Source organism: Xiphophorus maculatus, chromosome 13, assembly GCF_002775205.1.
Source record: "Xiphophorus maculatus strain JP 163 A chromosome 13, X_maculatus-5.0-male, whole genome shotgun sequence".
Taxonomy (NCBI): Eukaryota; Metazoa; Chordata; class Actinopteri; order Cyprinodontiformes; family Poeciliidae; genus Xiphophorus; species Xiphophorus maculatus.
The window spans coordinates 9,256,400-9,271,272 of NC_036455.1; the positions used below are offsets into that span (position 1 = coordinate 9,256,400).

Here is a 14,873-nt window from a genome sequence, read left to right on the forward strand (position 1 = left end):
ATTTAACTCCTATGGTTTGAGATGAATCTAAATGAACTGAAACACTGTCTCTGAAACAATATATTTTGCTCGGATAAAATCAAAGTAAGGATATTTGTCTGTATAGTATAGCACTATTTATTTTTTAATTTTTTAAATAAAATCAAATGTAGCACCACCGCATACCAGCACAGGAGTGTAAGTGTTTTAAATGGGAGTTTGCTTTGCAGTCACACAACCTGTGCACCTTTCAGTGATAGATGATTTCTATTGTATACAAAAGAATCCCAGAGTCAAAATGTGAGGCAGCATGTCCAGCAATGGGTCATGCAAGCAATCTTGTTGAGGAGATTGAACCAGAACTCTCCCACAACAGCATGAAAGGCTGATGGTGTCATAAAGAAAAGGGCTACTTCAAGATGGAAAGGTGCAGCATGCTTTAGCAGACTTTGTTTTTCACAGAGACATTTCATTTTTCACTTTATTATTGCTAAGTAAAGATACAAAGAATTGTTCAACAGAGTGAGATTGAAATAATTTTAGAATCTGATAGAGATCAGATCATATATATTATAATCTCCTGATACTCAAACCCCTTGAACTGAAAGGTGTCGCTTTTTCTTTTTATCCTTGCTTTGTGTAGATGGAGGTGTTCATTTCTTACTGAGCTTATCACGTTTCAGTTTAGTCTTTGGAAAAACAAACTAACGGAGGGGTTTGTATTGACTATTTTAAATTACATGATTGAATTTTAAAACATTTTCTCAATGAGCCCGTTTGCTGATTCAAATTAGTGTTGTAATTGGTTGAATTGTCCTAAATTTGAAGATAAAAGTACATCACTATGAATAAAATCATTTGTTGGAAGGAAATGAAAAGTTGCACACATCCTCACTGAACTTTTCTCTGAATATTCAATAGAATCCATTTCACATAGACCATAAACTAAAAAAAACAGCCTTATCTCCACTTTGGTGTTTCCTCGGCCAAACTCAAACACCATTCCACCAAAAGGAAACATTTTTGAAATTATCTGACTTCTGAGAGTATGAGCATAATTTGTTTCTAGTCTGTTGGTTAAGTATAAAAAATTAAAACTCATAAGTAAACTTCTGTTTTTGCAGGACATCTGAGGGGGTTCACCCCCGCCTCTTGACTTGTTCTTCACGTCACTGTCGCCTCTGCAGCTGGAAGAGCCACAGATGAGACACAGCATATTTTAATACTGTAAGTACAGTTAACCTTTGCATCCCAGTGTATTTAAAGTTGCATCTTCATACGGATTAATAAGAAAAAACTGCTGTACAGATGTTTGTACTTTTCAGCAAATTTGACTCATGCAACCATTGCATTTAAATCAAACTGTAACAATTATGATCAAAAAAAGATGGAAATGAAGGGGCGGGGAGGAAAAAATTCAGGAATTTACAGTAGAAATCACATATTTTTAAGCGGTTTAAAAACATATGCATTTCTTGCTCTTGACATTAAATATTTTGTTTTTTTAAAAATATTTTTTATTGGTTTAAAGGATATTAATATATTTGAGTTTGACCTTACATTACACCCACTGTTGTCCTCTCAATTAGCAGATGATGTAAATGAACCAATCAGTAAATGAGGAGCTAGATTTACCTTTTTTTTTTTTGGGATATTTCTTGGCCGCCATATTTCTCCTCCAGGAAATGGCCGAAACAGGAGGAGGAGTTATTGTGCCAAATCCTAAACAGCTGCATCAGGAACTTATGGCCTCCATATTCCAGGCATTTGTTGTGTCAATACACCATGCAGGTCTCCTTGTGAACTGACTTGTGTGTTTGTGCTAAAAGCCGCAAAGAAACTTCACTGGTTTTTCAGCCATAAGGGTCGGCTTTTTTTTTTCTTTTCAAATGCAAAGTTGCTCTTCAGGTTGTTAGATTGCAGTGGCGAGGTTGTGGTCCTCAAATGCAGCAGCAGATGTAATGAGATTGCAAAAATAAGTGCAGTTGTGTCCTTGTCTGTTTGAGTGTACTTTCAGAAAAAAAGAGAACAGAAGCAGAGGCCATAGTCCACCACTATAAAAACAGGAAATCAATAAATCCTCAATGTAGTTTTATTTTGGCTTGTTGCTATATTAATAATGTGCAGGGACTATTTTTTTTCCCTCCGTTTGTTGTTGCCTGTTTTTCTTTAGGATGGCTGCTATGAGCTGATTGTGGTTGAAGATACAGTTAAACTATCATCCAACATGAGTCAGTGCTCTCCTCTTTTTACCAATAGATGCGGTGTCATTACAAAAACAAATGGTGCCATGTATTCAGCTTCAGCAAAGGCGTTGCATTGTGAAATTAACATGGACTGATTCACTTTCCAGCTGTGTCTCATTACAATCAAAGGCACAAAGAAATAAAAATGAATCCAACAGAACATCTGCTCAAAGTGTGTGCGTGAATGCTAACGTATGACGCAATATTTTACAAGTACTTCTTTTGCAGCTTCATCATTTTTCCCTACATTATTTTCTCGCTCTGTTATTTTACAAAGTGCAGCTTTTGTGCAGATTGTTGTTCAGAGTTTCCCAGAATCCCTTTAAACAGCTTTTGCAGCATCTCGGTTGCTTTTGGTTCTCGCCTCACAGAAAGGTTTCTTATTCCATATTTTTTTATTTTGTCCACTCAGCTTCTTCCTGACAGATGAGTCGTGTAGGTGTCACGTTCATCAGCTGGCTGAAACTCCTTAACCTTGTTAATTTAAACAACTGAGAAGTAGATTTCTGATTTCACACAAGCCTGTTCAGTCAAGCTGCAGTCTTTGAAGGCTCAAGTGGGAGAATCTGTTAGGACAGCTATTTACCATGCACAAAATTCAGTAATGAACTGATTTGCTTCTAATTATTTGCTTCGTATGTTCTTAACAGAAGTATGCGTATGGAACACAGTTACTTCTACCTTTGAAACATGGTGGCCCCTGATCTGTGTGTGGTTATGTGAACATAAGGAATCATTGCATTATTATGCGTAGAGTCATTTTTACAATCAAGTGATCTTGGGTCATTTTGGTTGGGTCTTTAATCTTTAACCAGATTAAAGTCTTCATCTAGGACTTTGTAGTTTCTTTTCTGCTTCACAATTTTTAAATGCTGCAAGATTTCTAAAGCAACTCGTTTGATCAAACTGTGTAAAAATGCAACAATAACAACATAAAAATGTGTGGCTCCCAGATGAACCATAACAACACCATAAAAATTGGATGATAACTTTTCCCTGTGGTATCTGAGCAGACGTGTGGCCTCCATAAAGCAAAACACTAACCACTGGCTGGCCAGAGATTTATTCTTTTTGTGGAATAAATTTTTCAGTCTGGTTCAAACAGTTTGCCTCTGATGCCTCTTGCTTTAAAAACTTTTTTTCCCCCACCTGTTTCTATTTCCTGCTTTGGAACAGTAAATGTCACAACAGTGTTGCAACTGGGGATAAAAGATATGTGGAAGACAGAATTCGAATAAAAATAGAGGCAATGCTAGAATTTTGTATTTTTCTCTTTTGCACTCGATTTTTCCCATTTTCATTTGTTTTTTTCAAATGGTAATGTCTTTCATTCACTTTTCCTAAACTTCCTCATTCTGTCTGTGCTTCATTTGCCTTTCAGCTGTTGGTTCCTTTTTTTCACATATTCATTATTCATCATTTTATTTCTTTTTTTTGTGGTGGGGTTCCTGCATCCTTTTTTAGAATCTTTCATCCAAACTGCAATATACTCCCTTCATTCTTCATTTTTACTCCTCTTAATCTCTGTTCACTCATCCTCAGTTTGGATTTATTTTCATGTAAATTCCTTTTTTCTTCTCATTCGATGACATTTTCCAGCTGACCCTCAGTTTCTGTTATTCTCCTTTCCTGACTTTACTCCATTCATCCAGTTACATCCAGACAAAAACGGCATTCTGCAACCTCTAACACAAGAACGGCTAGATTGACTCGCACACATGCTTTTTAAAAGGTTTCAGCTCGACAGCACTTTGTGCAAAAGTAGGAAAAAAAACGTCCCAATGTCACAATCAGTGCAGTCATCGCTTATGTGGTGGCACAATGGTGAGGCAATGAAATGGTTCATAAGAAACACTAAAAATGAACGGAAATGGAGCAAGAAGAGGTTGTTGAGGGCAGGCGGTGTGATGTAGCACTCAATCACTGCTTCTTGTTCAGGCAGCCCCCTGAGAGCCTAAAATGGCTTATTTTTAAATGGAACAGATTATTGAAATTTCATTTTTTCTTTGCCCGATAACATTGATAACATGATATTTAGATGTCTGAAGTGACAACCAACTCAAAGACTCAAACACAATCTTATCATTTTGGTTTTGGTTTAAAAATATCAACTACAACCATCTACACAAGAGAAGGATTTGGAAAGAAAATGCTGTTGCATTTTAACCAGAAAAATTTATCTGAAGTTTAATTTCTGATCTATTTTGAGGAGTCTTAATTTGTTTCCTCTCACTAGTTATGTAAATGTGACACCTTACAGTAGTGGAAAAATGAGAAAAAGCTCTTTATTTTGCATCCCTCAAAGCACAGCCTGATTTTTTTTCTAAGTTTCTCCTGCAGCTAATCTTTTAAGAATCTATTACTAATATAACTAATTAGTCCAGACAGCTGAAATTGTTTTATCAATGAGTCTGATGTGTAAAAATATGGGAAAATCAAACGTACGCAGAAGCACTGCTGACTGTTGTAGATGGTTTAGATTTAATTCAGAAAAAGTAAATGTCATTTATAGCTGCTGGACATATATGTAACAATTATGGAATCTGTGTAGATGTAGCATTGACCAAATAAAAGCATCAAATAATCAAAATAAAATATATATAAATGTTTCCAGTTGATGGATGAATGTACATTGCTTGGGGTGTAACGTTCAATAATATCTAATATCCATGCTGTATGCAGTGGACTAGTTGCTATGTGATTAAAAAATAGCTGTAATATATTTATAAATTCATGCAATCTGGTTGTTAAAGTCAAGATATATTTCCATATATTTATATCCGTATTGAGGGTTAACGTTAAATATTTCAAATTCTAGATATATTTCAGTTTCTGGCCATAAATTCCTCTCAATGCCAATATATTCTCATCAATTCTTCAGAAAGATTTCCAACTTTTTTCAACCTCACACAAAGTCTGAATTTTCAGCCCAAGCTGGTCAGGTTATTTTTAAATGTGGAAAAAGGAAGAAAAAAATACATAAAATTTTGACTTTCTTGACATTCTTCCTTCTGGTACACATACAATATATAAAATATGGGGACTTCATGAATGATGCACATATTTTGTATTCACAACAGAACTTTTGTTTCACAAATTCTTTTTTTATTTCCTTGGGTCAGAACCCACACTAGAAGCGATTTTAGACGTACCGTATTTCCTATAGTCAGCCTACGTCGTTGGATAACAAACGATGCATTTAGACCACGTAGCTCTCACTTGGCCCAACTTGAGGAATGATGCAGAAAAGATGCTGTCAGGCTTCTTGATTCCCACCTTCAGTGACCGGATTAAAAACAAACCACTTCCCCTCTCGCCTCTTGGCCATGATATTGTGCATTTTTTTATTGCATATTTTGGCATTGTTTTTCACACAACACTTTGGAATAAAGTTGATTTCCTCAACTGTGGGCGGCCTGTAAATTTCTGTAGACATTGGCACACCATCATGTTCTCTGAACAAAGATATTGTTTGAAAATGTGTGCACTCAGTTCGCAAATCTGCCGGCACAGATTGCAAAACATAAGATACTGATATCCCATCTGCAACACTCTTCAATTAATTACTTGATACATAAAGCTGTGTTTTCAGTTTTGGTGGATCATTGCTTATGTTTGGTTGTTCACAAATTATTCAAGACCTGTGATGCCAAAACTTTTTCTATATGCTTATATAGGTTGAATGAAAGCACAACAGATGCAATGGTTGAGGAAAGGAATAACTTCATGACACACAGGAACCATTTATTTTGAATTAGGTTAACATTTAGGTTCATGGGCTTGCATCAGACTGCAGATCAAAGTACCTTCCTTCTTTCTATTTATGTATTTTCTTAAACATGTTTAGTGTGGAGAGACACAGAAAGCACATCTGTACTGAGGCCAGGCATTGGTTGGCAGGGGTCTTCTCAGCCAGCAGTGAACCACGGGAAGCATAAGAGCTGATTTCAAGCTGCATAAAATCAAGATTTCACAGAGCTAAATGTGTTGCTGCGCCTCCCCAAACTGAGGCCTGCAGATTGATTACAGCCTGGATTAGTTTTGTGCCCAATCCATAGTTTACTCTTTACTACCGTAAACTTTCAAAGGAAACGGTGAGAGCCGGAGGAGGGGAGAAAAAATACAAAGACTATAGCTATTCTCCTTTCCCTCTTTCTGTTAGTTCCTCAGTCCGATTATAGTTTCAGTTTCATTTAGGTGGTCTTTCAGTTACTCTGGCACCCGTGAAGTCTTTTTGTTAGAATTTGTCCTTCAGCCTGACACACTAAAACACAACCACGCACACAGGCGCACAGCGGCAGAAACTGGTGTATTGCCTGTCAGGATGAAAACTGATTCCACTTTCTCAGTCTGGCACTTGGGGCGCCCACTCAAGGCCAGCAGACACACAAACATACATGCGAGGCATCAACTTTGCACACACTTAAAGTCCCACACACAGCCAGACTGAGGAAGACGCACAGAGAAGTGATGCAGTTCACCAGTGAAACGTGTTTTAAGTACATTTAAAGTAGTAAACATGTTTTACAATTTAAATTAAAGCCTGATTTGATGCATGCACAATTAGATTGAAGATGCTCTTGGACCAGCTTTGGGTTTATTCACTCGTTTGCCAATTCATATTCATCTCTTCCTATTTCAAATAGACCTGCTTTCATTTTGCACCCATTTGGTTAATTTGACAGTTTTCTATTTTTTTTTAAACTTCAATTTCCTGATACATTTTGTAGCCATATACGTCCTACTGAATGTACATTATCAACTAGTAGCATCTGGTTGACATGTTTTCAAACTAGAATATTAGAGTTGCCTCCTACTGGTAAATAATGATCATTGCAGTCACATAAGCACATTTTTTGACAGTTGATTATCAATATATTATAAAAAAACTTTCAATAATCTGCTTGTAAAGCAGGTTAAAGTGACTTTAATGTGTGTACAAAGATGCATTCAAAATGTTTTTGTTTCTTTTATACTTGCAAAGGTTGGCCATTAAAAATAAATGTATGAGGAATAGGTGACCAAGATCCTCTTAAACAATAAACTTTCCTCAAATCAATCTGATTCAATGTATAAATAAAAACTTGGAACTCCTGAGGTGGACAATACACTAGAATAGTGATTAGGCTGGACCAGTAGCTATAAATGTTCACATTTATCTTTCTGAAGTTTTAGTCTGTGGGTTTTTTTGTTTACAGATCGAGCTCCAGAACCAGATGAATGAATGTTCTGACTAATGGCTCCCATCTGCAAATACCGCTTAGTCAAAAGTCACTCTTCACAATCAATTGGTGCCTGATGCAGCATTTCTATCCTTTTAACAGTCAGTTCTGGAATGATGCACATGTAGCAAAACATCTTTAAGACTCAAAAGCTCCAAAAATTTTGTAATACTGAGGTCAAGGTCAATCATTTATTGTAAGTATGTAAAACATACTTCATCCAATTGGCTTTGGAGTTTTCAGAAAACTACTAGATTAAAAAAAAAGCAGACTAACGGCAAAACATTCAATGGAAATCCAGTCAAACTCATTCCTGCAGAAAGTTACATGATTGCAGCAGCAAAGCATATTTTCTTTCTTGTAAGGTTAAAATAAAACCTTAACAAAGATTTTTTTTTAAAAACTCTGTCCAGTAGAATCTGTTTATGCATCTGGGTAAAAGTGCAGCTCCATTTCTCTTGTTTGGCAGTTTCAAAACAGAAAATGTGTAGCAACGGAATATTTTCTCTGATGAAAAATCAACATTACTGACACCAAACCACTGCTGTCTACATTCATATTCATTCCATAACCCTTACCCAGAAAAAATACAGCACCAATAGCATCTTACTTTGTTAAAACGTGTTGTCTGTGAGAACATCTACTCTAACTTGTGATTTGATAAGTCATCAAATTATTTTTCCCATTAATCTAAGTTCCAAATGAAAACAGGGATTGAACCCTTTCTCAGTTAAATATTTAACAATTTGAAATGTGGTGTGACTAAAATAGTACCAGTAACATATTTTATGTTCTAATTAAAAGAATCCAGACATTTGGCATAAGCATGCACAAAAATGACACAATCCATTCAAATAGTTGAACGCTAAAATATTTTTCTAAGTTAAAGAATAACCATCGAATGACAGACACAAAATGCATTCTGACTGAATATGTAGGGCTCACCAAAAAGAGAAAAATGTGTCCAATAAGACCTAAAGATGTAGAAAGTTACCCAGAGATCATAAAATTCAAAATTAAGTTCTACCAACTAGTAATGCAACTTGTCTTTATTTATGGTTTAAATCCATGTTTTTTCAAATGAGAGAACTGAAGCCACAGCATCTCACCCGTCCTCTTCAGTAGATGCTGTAAATGACCAAATCAGTGGATCTGCCCTCATGCTGCAGACCCTAATCTCATTATCACTTATCAGCCTTCACTATAATCACAGCCGCTTCAGCTGCCGCGACCCGTCTGACACCAATCTCATTGAAACCTCAGAGTTGCTCTGACATTCTCCCAATAACGGTTAATCCAGAACCACCGGGTCGCGGCGGTGAACCGCTGTTCATCTGGCACACAAACAGGAAGCTGCCACAGAATGATTTCCGTCAATTATCTAAATTAAAGCAGCTGCAGTGTCTCAAAGGGGAGGAGCTGTTTTGCAAAGAAGGTGGTTATCTGATGTTTCTGCAGTTAAAGGTGATGCAAATACTAAGAATTAAATATATCTACATTTTAGGATAATAGTCATAATATACCTAATATATTTGTACTAAAATGGTGATTTATTCCTGCAGTTGTCATTAGAAACATTTTGGAAATATGAAGGAACTTTAGTTGTAGTTTGTTCATGACTGTTGCATGACTTTGTGTTTTTGTGTTATGATGTAAAGCACTTTGAAATGCCTTGCTGCTGAAATGTGCTATACAAATAAAATTTGATTGATTGATTGTTCATGTAAAGCAATGCACAGTATATATTTTTAGTAATGCATGGTCTATGTTAGTGCTAAGTGTTCTGCTTAACTCATGCACAAATACCCACAACATCTATCTCGACATTAACAGATACTTTATTTAACAGGAGTCTAATACATTCGACTATTTAGTCTATTTCCAACTATTCACAATGTTTTGCTCCAGCTAACAGCTTAGTTTTGTTTGTTTTTTGCTGAAATGCTACGCAGTGCTAACAAATTGACTCTACCTTTTGACTTGACTTGTTTGTGATCCAGCTTGTGCTGCTTTTTGATACAGGGCTTCAAAGTTTCAACATTAAGATGGACAAGTCAATTAATTCTTTCTTTCGAGTAAAAAACTTAAAGACCCAGATTAATTAGAACAACATGTGACTGTGATTAAAGGGAAAGTGATCCACTGTGTTCTGTATCTAAGTATTTGGGAACGAATTGATGCATTAAAAGGGTTATCAGCGATGGTATTATTAAAGACATTCACATTGATTGAACATAATTTATCGTGTCTCCATTTAATTTTTGATTTTTGTTAGTGACTTGGTGTGGTTATGTTTCACTGGAAGAAACTCCTTGAGGCAGATTGTGAAGTGGTCTAGTTATGACCCTCAACTGTGTCCAGCATCCCTGTACAACAAGCAGGTATAATGATGGCATTTAACATGGAGGTTTAGTTTCTTCTACACAGCAGTTCTCAGTTTATTCCTACTACTTAAATCTTAAAAGACTATCCTAATAACTACTTTCTGTACACTTGTTTTCAGCATTTTAATATTCTACTTTTAAATATTTATATATATTTAAAATGACTTTAACCTCAGGTTATGCAGTCTATAGCTGCATAATCAATAGCTGTTTGCAAGCTGTGCTACTGAAATTTGGCTGTATGTTTTTAAACTTGCTCACTTAATTGTTGTATGTGTGGCTCAGAAAATCAGACAGTATTTGGAGCTGAATTTAGTCAGGAAACTTTGACTGTTTAATAAAGCTGTGATCCAATACTTTGGGTTGAATTGGGACATTTCTAATAAATATATTAAATGATGGAAATGATAGACATATACTAATAAGATCACATCCTGTTACATATACCCACTTGTAGCTCATTTTCTCAAGTTCTTTATATTATGACTACTATATATTATTCTTTTCATTATTTTAAGCTTTAGTGAAGGCTAACCTCACATCTGTTATGCATATTTTATTGTTGATTCCAGCAATCCTTTTTTTTTATTTACCACTTTTTACTCCAGAAGCAGCTACAAAATCCCTCATTGAGTGTTCTTTTGTAATTTAAATTTTCCATACAGAAATGATGGAAAACCACCCAATATTTTAAGTTTGGCAGTAAAAAAATAGATTTACATAATTCTTATTCCCCCTTTTTTCCCTTCAAATTCTTTTCAACCGCTGACAGCAGGTTAGGGACTTTACCTAATGGCTGTTCATGGTTTCCTATGTCAGAATGAGATTCATTATACTAATTGTGCTTCATCTTCAGAGATGACAAGTAAGCAGAGGAAACCTCAGGTGTAGCTCAGGGAAAAGAAGATATGATGCTGTTTTTATGTTTAAAAACTGCATCTTTGAAGTGTGTTGTGTCCAGCTCTTGTATGAAGTTCAGCTTAGATGTAAAATATCTGATACTAAAGTTTTTAGGGTTTTTTTTGTTTTAAAAAAAGATGAATAATTTTGTATTGGCTATCAATCGTGACCTGAAATAGTAGTAGTAATAATAGCAATAATAATAATAATAAAAGACAAAAAAGTGAGTAATGTAAATGCATGCATTGTGAAACAATTTCAGTGACTGAAATTTGGCCTTGTAGATTTTTTTAGTGCTTATTTGAGACGGCACTGGTGTGTGCAATGTTTTTATTCTGCAGAAAAAGAAGCAGTTAGGCATGAGGTTAATTTCTACACCCTGCAAAATTTGTGTTTCAGATTGTCTGCATTCATGTTGGAATAAATACATGGGAAGGTAATTTCACCCCCAGCAAAATGGGAATATAAACATGCCACCGTAGTCACAAAAACACACTAATTGGCAGGCTGTCTCTTGAGGCGATGCATAATTGTTCTTACTGAGACAGCTTCGTCTGAAAAATTATGGCAAAAATAACACACAAACTTCCAGAACAAGTTAATTTCTGGATATTTAGTTTGAGGTAAGTCAAATCTGTAAGAAGTTTTTTTTTTTTCTTTTTCAAAAAGGAATAAAATGTTTTTGAGAATTACCATAAGATCATGTCAGAGGAATAATAAACATGTTTTTCTCTGTCAGCTCTGAGTGTCGGTGTGTGTGTGTGTGTGTGTATGGGGGGGTGTATGTGTGTATCAGCACCATGGATAGCTCCCTCCAACAAACGGTTTTCTTGCTTGGTTTGCACCAATTCTTTGTTTCCAAAGCATAGCTCTGGGATCTAAAAAATATCTCATACTGGCACATGTGGATCACTAAAGAATCGAAAGGCGGTAAGCAATATGTCAAATCATTTCTACTTTCAATCTGATGAATAGCAAAACACTGAGCTTTAGCATTAATAAAAAGTCAACTTTGCATTTTAATCAGGCCATATCACTAATGTCAGTAGTTTTGCCACTCATTGCTGACTTTCGACCACTATTTTCCACTGGCTCCAAAAACGCCATTTGCCTCTTAATCCTCAGACTGTGCTGGTCTTTGAATATCACCAGTTAGTTGAATCTTGCTCTGTAAGCTGTATTTAAGTCTCATTTGCAATGCTGCTGCGGCTGGTTGGGGTTTTGAAGCATTCACAAACACAATTAGATTTTGATGGTGATGATAGGGTAGTAGATGCTGACATAGTGATTTGTGCAGTTTCCATTGGGATCTTCTAAAGAAATAAAAATACACCAGAGGGAGAATGACACATTTCCTCAAAAACATGTTTCTAGTGATATAATTGTGCATCTCTAAGCTGTCTGTCTTGATGTGTAAACCTAAACCGGCTGTTTAAAAAAATCACAGTAAAGGTCTGGCAGTAGCACCAGTCCCGATGAAGCTCTGCAACAGCTTTGAGGAAAACTATAAACTCCGTCCTGCAATGTATTGATGGCAATACAGATTTTATGGTGAATGACAATAAACTGTTGGCCTCAGTAACACATTACCACAGTGATGGGCCACCACTTAGTGAGAGATGTAGCCCTCTTGGGACATTTTGTGTGTGGGTGTGGGTGTGTGTTTGTGCCTTTATGCGTCTGCTCTGCCCTCCCAATCCTCAGCTGGATCTGACAGAGGTTTCCTCTTGCTTAAAACAAAATTGTTGTTGCCTCTGTAATAAAAATATAAAGTGAATTTGACTGCATTTTACTATAAGTAGCATTAAATGGAATTGAACAGTAATATTCAGTAAATTAGAATATGACTTCTCATGTACTCTAAAAGTACTTTTAACACATAACTTTTAGGAATGTTTTAAACAGGTATTTCATAAATTTAATGTAATCTAGTCTTAAATGTATTTTTTCACATAGCTATATGCTAAAAATCATCATAATAAAATTTAATGAAAAAAAATGTTCAAAACATCAGTGTGTGTGTGTAATTAATTGATATGTTTCACTTAATGAATTGAATTACTGAAGTGTATTATTTTTTCAAAATAATTGTCTTATTGAATGTCTGGAATAGAATTTAAATTTTAATGTGATTGATTTGTAGATTACATATTTCTACAAAGCATAACTAGATGATGAATTGGAGCTATTGTTGAGCTACATGAGAAAATTATGCATGCATATACATAAAACTAAGACCTGGATGGCATCCACTTATTGATTATGCTAATTAAGGGAAATTTTTAATTTATATTCCAGTAGGTATTAGTTTTTGACAAAGCTCGCTTATCAAATATTGTAAAGTTTGAATGCAGCTTGTGTGTCCTTGTATTAGCAGGGAATATTTGTTTTGCAAAAGTGCAAATATTTATCAAAATACATATTTTTACATTTTGCCAATATCCAGGCTGTCTTGGTTTGCTGTGTTTTAGGTGATACCCTTTAAATGGCTGCTCTGTTTTCCTGGAAAATGTGTTCACTAAATGTTGATTTTCTGAAACCCAATGAAACTTCTAGACGGTTGAACTGAGACGGCTGTACTAAACCTGCCCTGAGCAAAACTGCTGTGAGACATCTTAATGCAGCTCCTGTCTACTCCAAGATTCACAAATAATCTTTAACTGAATCATATAACCCAGAGGTCAACAGGACTGTGGTTTCATACAACTGACTGCAGTGGAAAGTTGGGAATACTGTGGAAAACCATAACTTTGAATACAGAAAAGACGATCCATACTGTTCCTCTTAATGTGTAGGTCAAGTGGATTGCCTCTGTCTAAAAGCCTGCTGCCTTTACAGTGGTACTTTTCCCTTCAGTGCTGACTTGTTTGATTGATATGAAAGAAAATCACTGCTGTCCTTCCAACTGGTCTGAATATGAAGCTTTGTGATGGCAGAAGAACTAAGAATGAAATGTGTCTAATCTACTTATATATGAAATGCCAAAGCTGTATAAAACACTGCTTCTGCTGCAGGCAGAAAGATGGGTAGTAAAGAGTTAAACTTGTTCAGCTTAATGTCTTAACTCCCACAGGAAGCAGTGTTCTATTGATTAATCCTGTTGTAAATGTGCAATCGATCAAGCTCTCTTCAGTGGGCGTGCTACAGCAGCCAAACCAGATCAGATTTATGATCAAATCTCGATATTGGCCTTTTCTATAAATCACAGTACATCACTGCAGTCTGGTGCTCTTGTTTGAACCCTGTGTGGCACATTAGCTCTGCAGTTCAGATGACGGATCGTCTCTGCCAAATAGATTCTCATGTTCAGACTACAGAAAACATGCAGCGAGGAGAAGGAGAGCAAGATATTTCAATTATCCAAATGGGATACTGGTTGAGTGACGGGGATTGACAAAAGATTTTTTTTTAATTTTCAGCCTCAGTGTAACGTTGATCTTCTTTTTAAAGGAAGAAAACAAAGGTTGCTCAAAGCTTTACCCACCACATAAGAGGCTGGAAGAGCTGGGATTTTAGACTCTTACATCTTTATGAGAAATTAAAATGATTAAAACTGGAAAAGCCAAGAATCTCTTGGATTCCTCTGTTTTTAAATGGGCTGTCAATGTGCTTATAGCGTCACATTTTTCTTGTAGAAACACCAAACAAAACAGCTTTTTTTTTTTTTTTAATTACTGGTAGACAATCAGGAAGTCCTATCGGTATGTGGCATTTATTCCTCCTGTTTAATTTCAACATTTGTGTGAAGATACAAACTGGTTTGAGCCTGGGGCAGATTCATTATGAGAATAACTAAGACTGTATAAAATAAATTATATCATGCATGCTTCCAAGTTTACACCAAAGTTGTGTCCTTCCTTCACTGCAGTGCATCATAAATTTAACAGATCCAGGAGGGAAACTGTGACGTGCCTCTCACTACAGCTAGTTTATAGTTTGTTCTTGGAGATTTGTGAGGAGAATCCTGACCAGATACCCTAACTAAACTCAGCTGGTCCTTTTTATTTAAAGAAACTGGAACTCTACCAGGTGCTCCCCAGAGGACGGTCCTCCTCACGCCATCTCCAGGTCTGAGTCTGCCCACCCCATGGAGGAAGCTTATTTGAGCCTCTTACATCAAGGATTTAGTGTTTTTAGTCAAG

General features: G+C 35.9%; 1 protein-coding gene across 2 annotated transcripts in view; it reads left to right on the top strand.

The window, feature by feature from the left end:
• Positions 1-14,873, top strand: part of LOC102234533 (semaphorin-6D-like) — a 171,661-nt gene that overhangs the window by 96,368 nt on the left and 60,420 nt on the right. For both annotated transcript variants that reach the window (XM_023345086.1, XM_023345087.1), the window contains exon 3: positions 1,104-1,206. The gene's annotated coding sequence lies outside the window, so the exon portion shown is untranslated. The remainder of the gene's footprint in view (positions 1-1,103; positions 1,207-14,873) is intronic.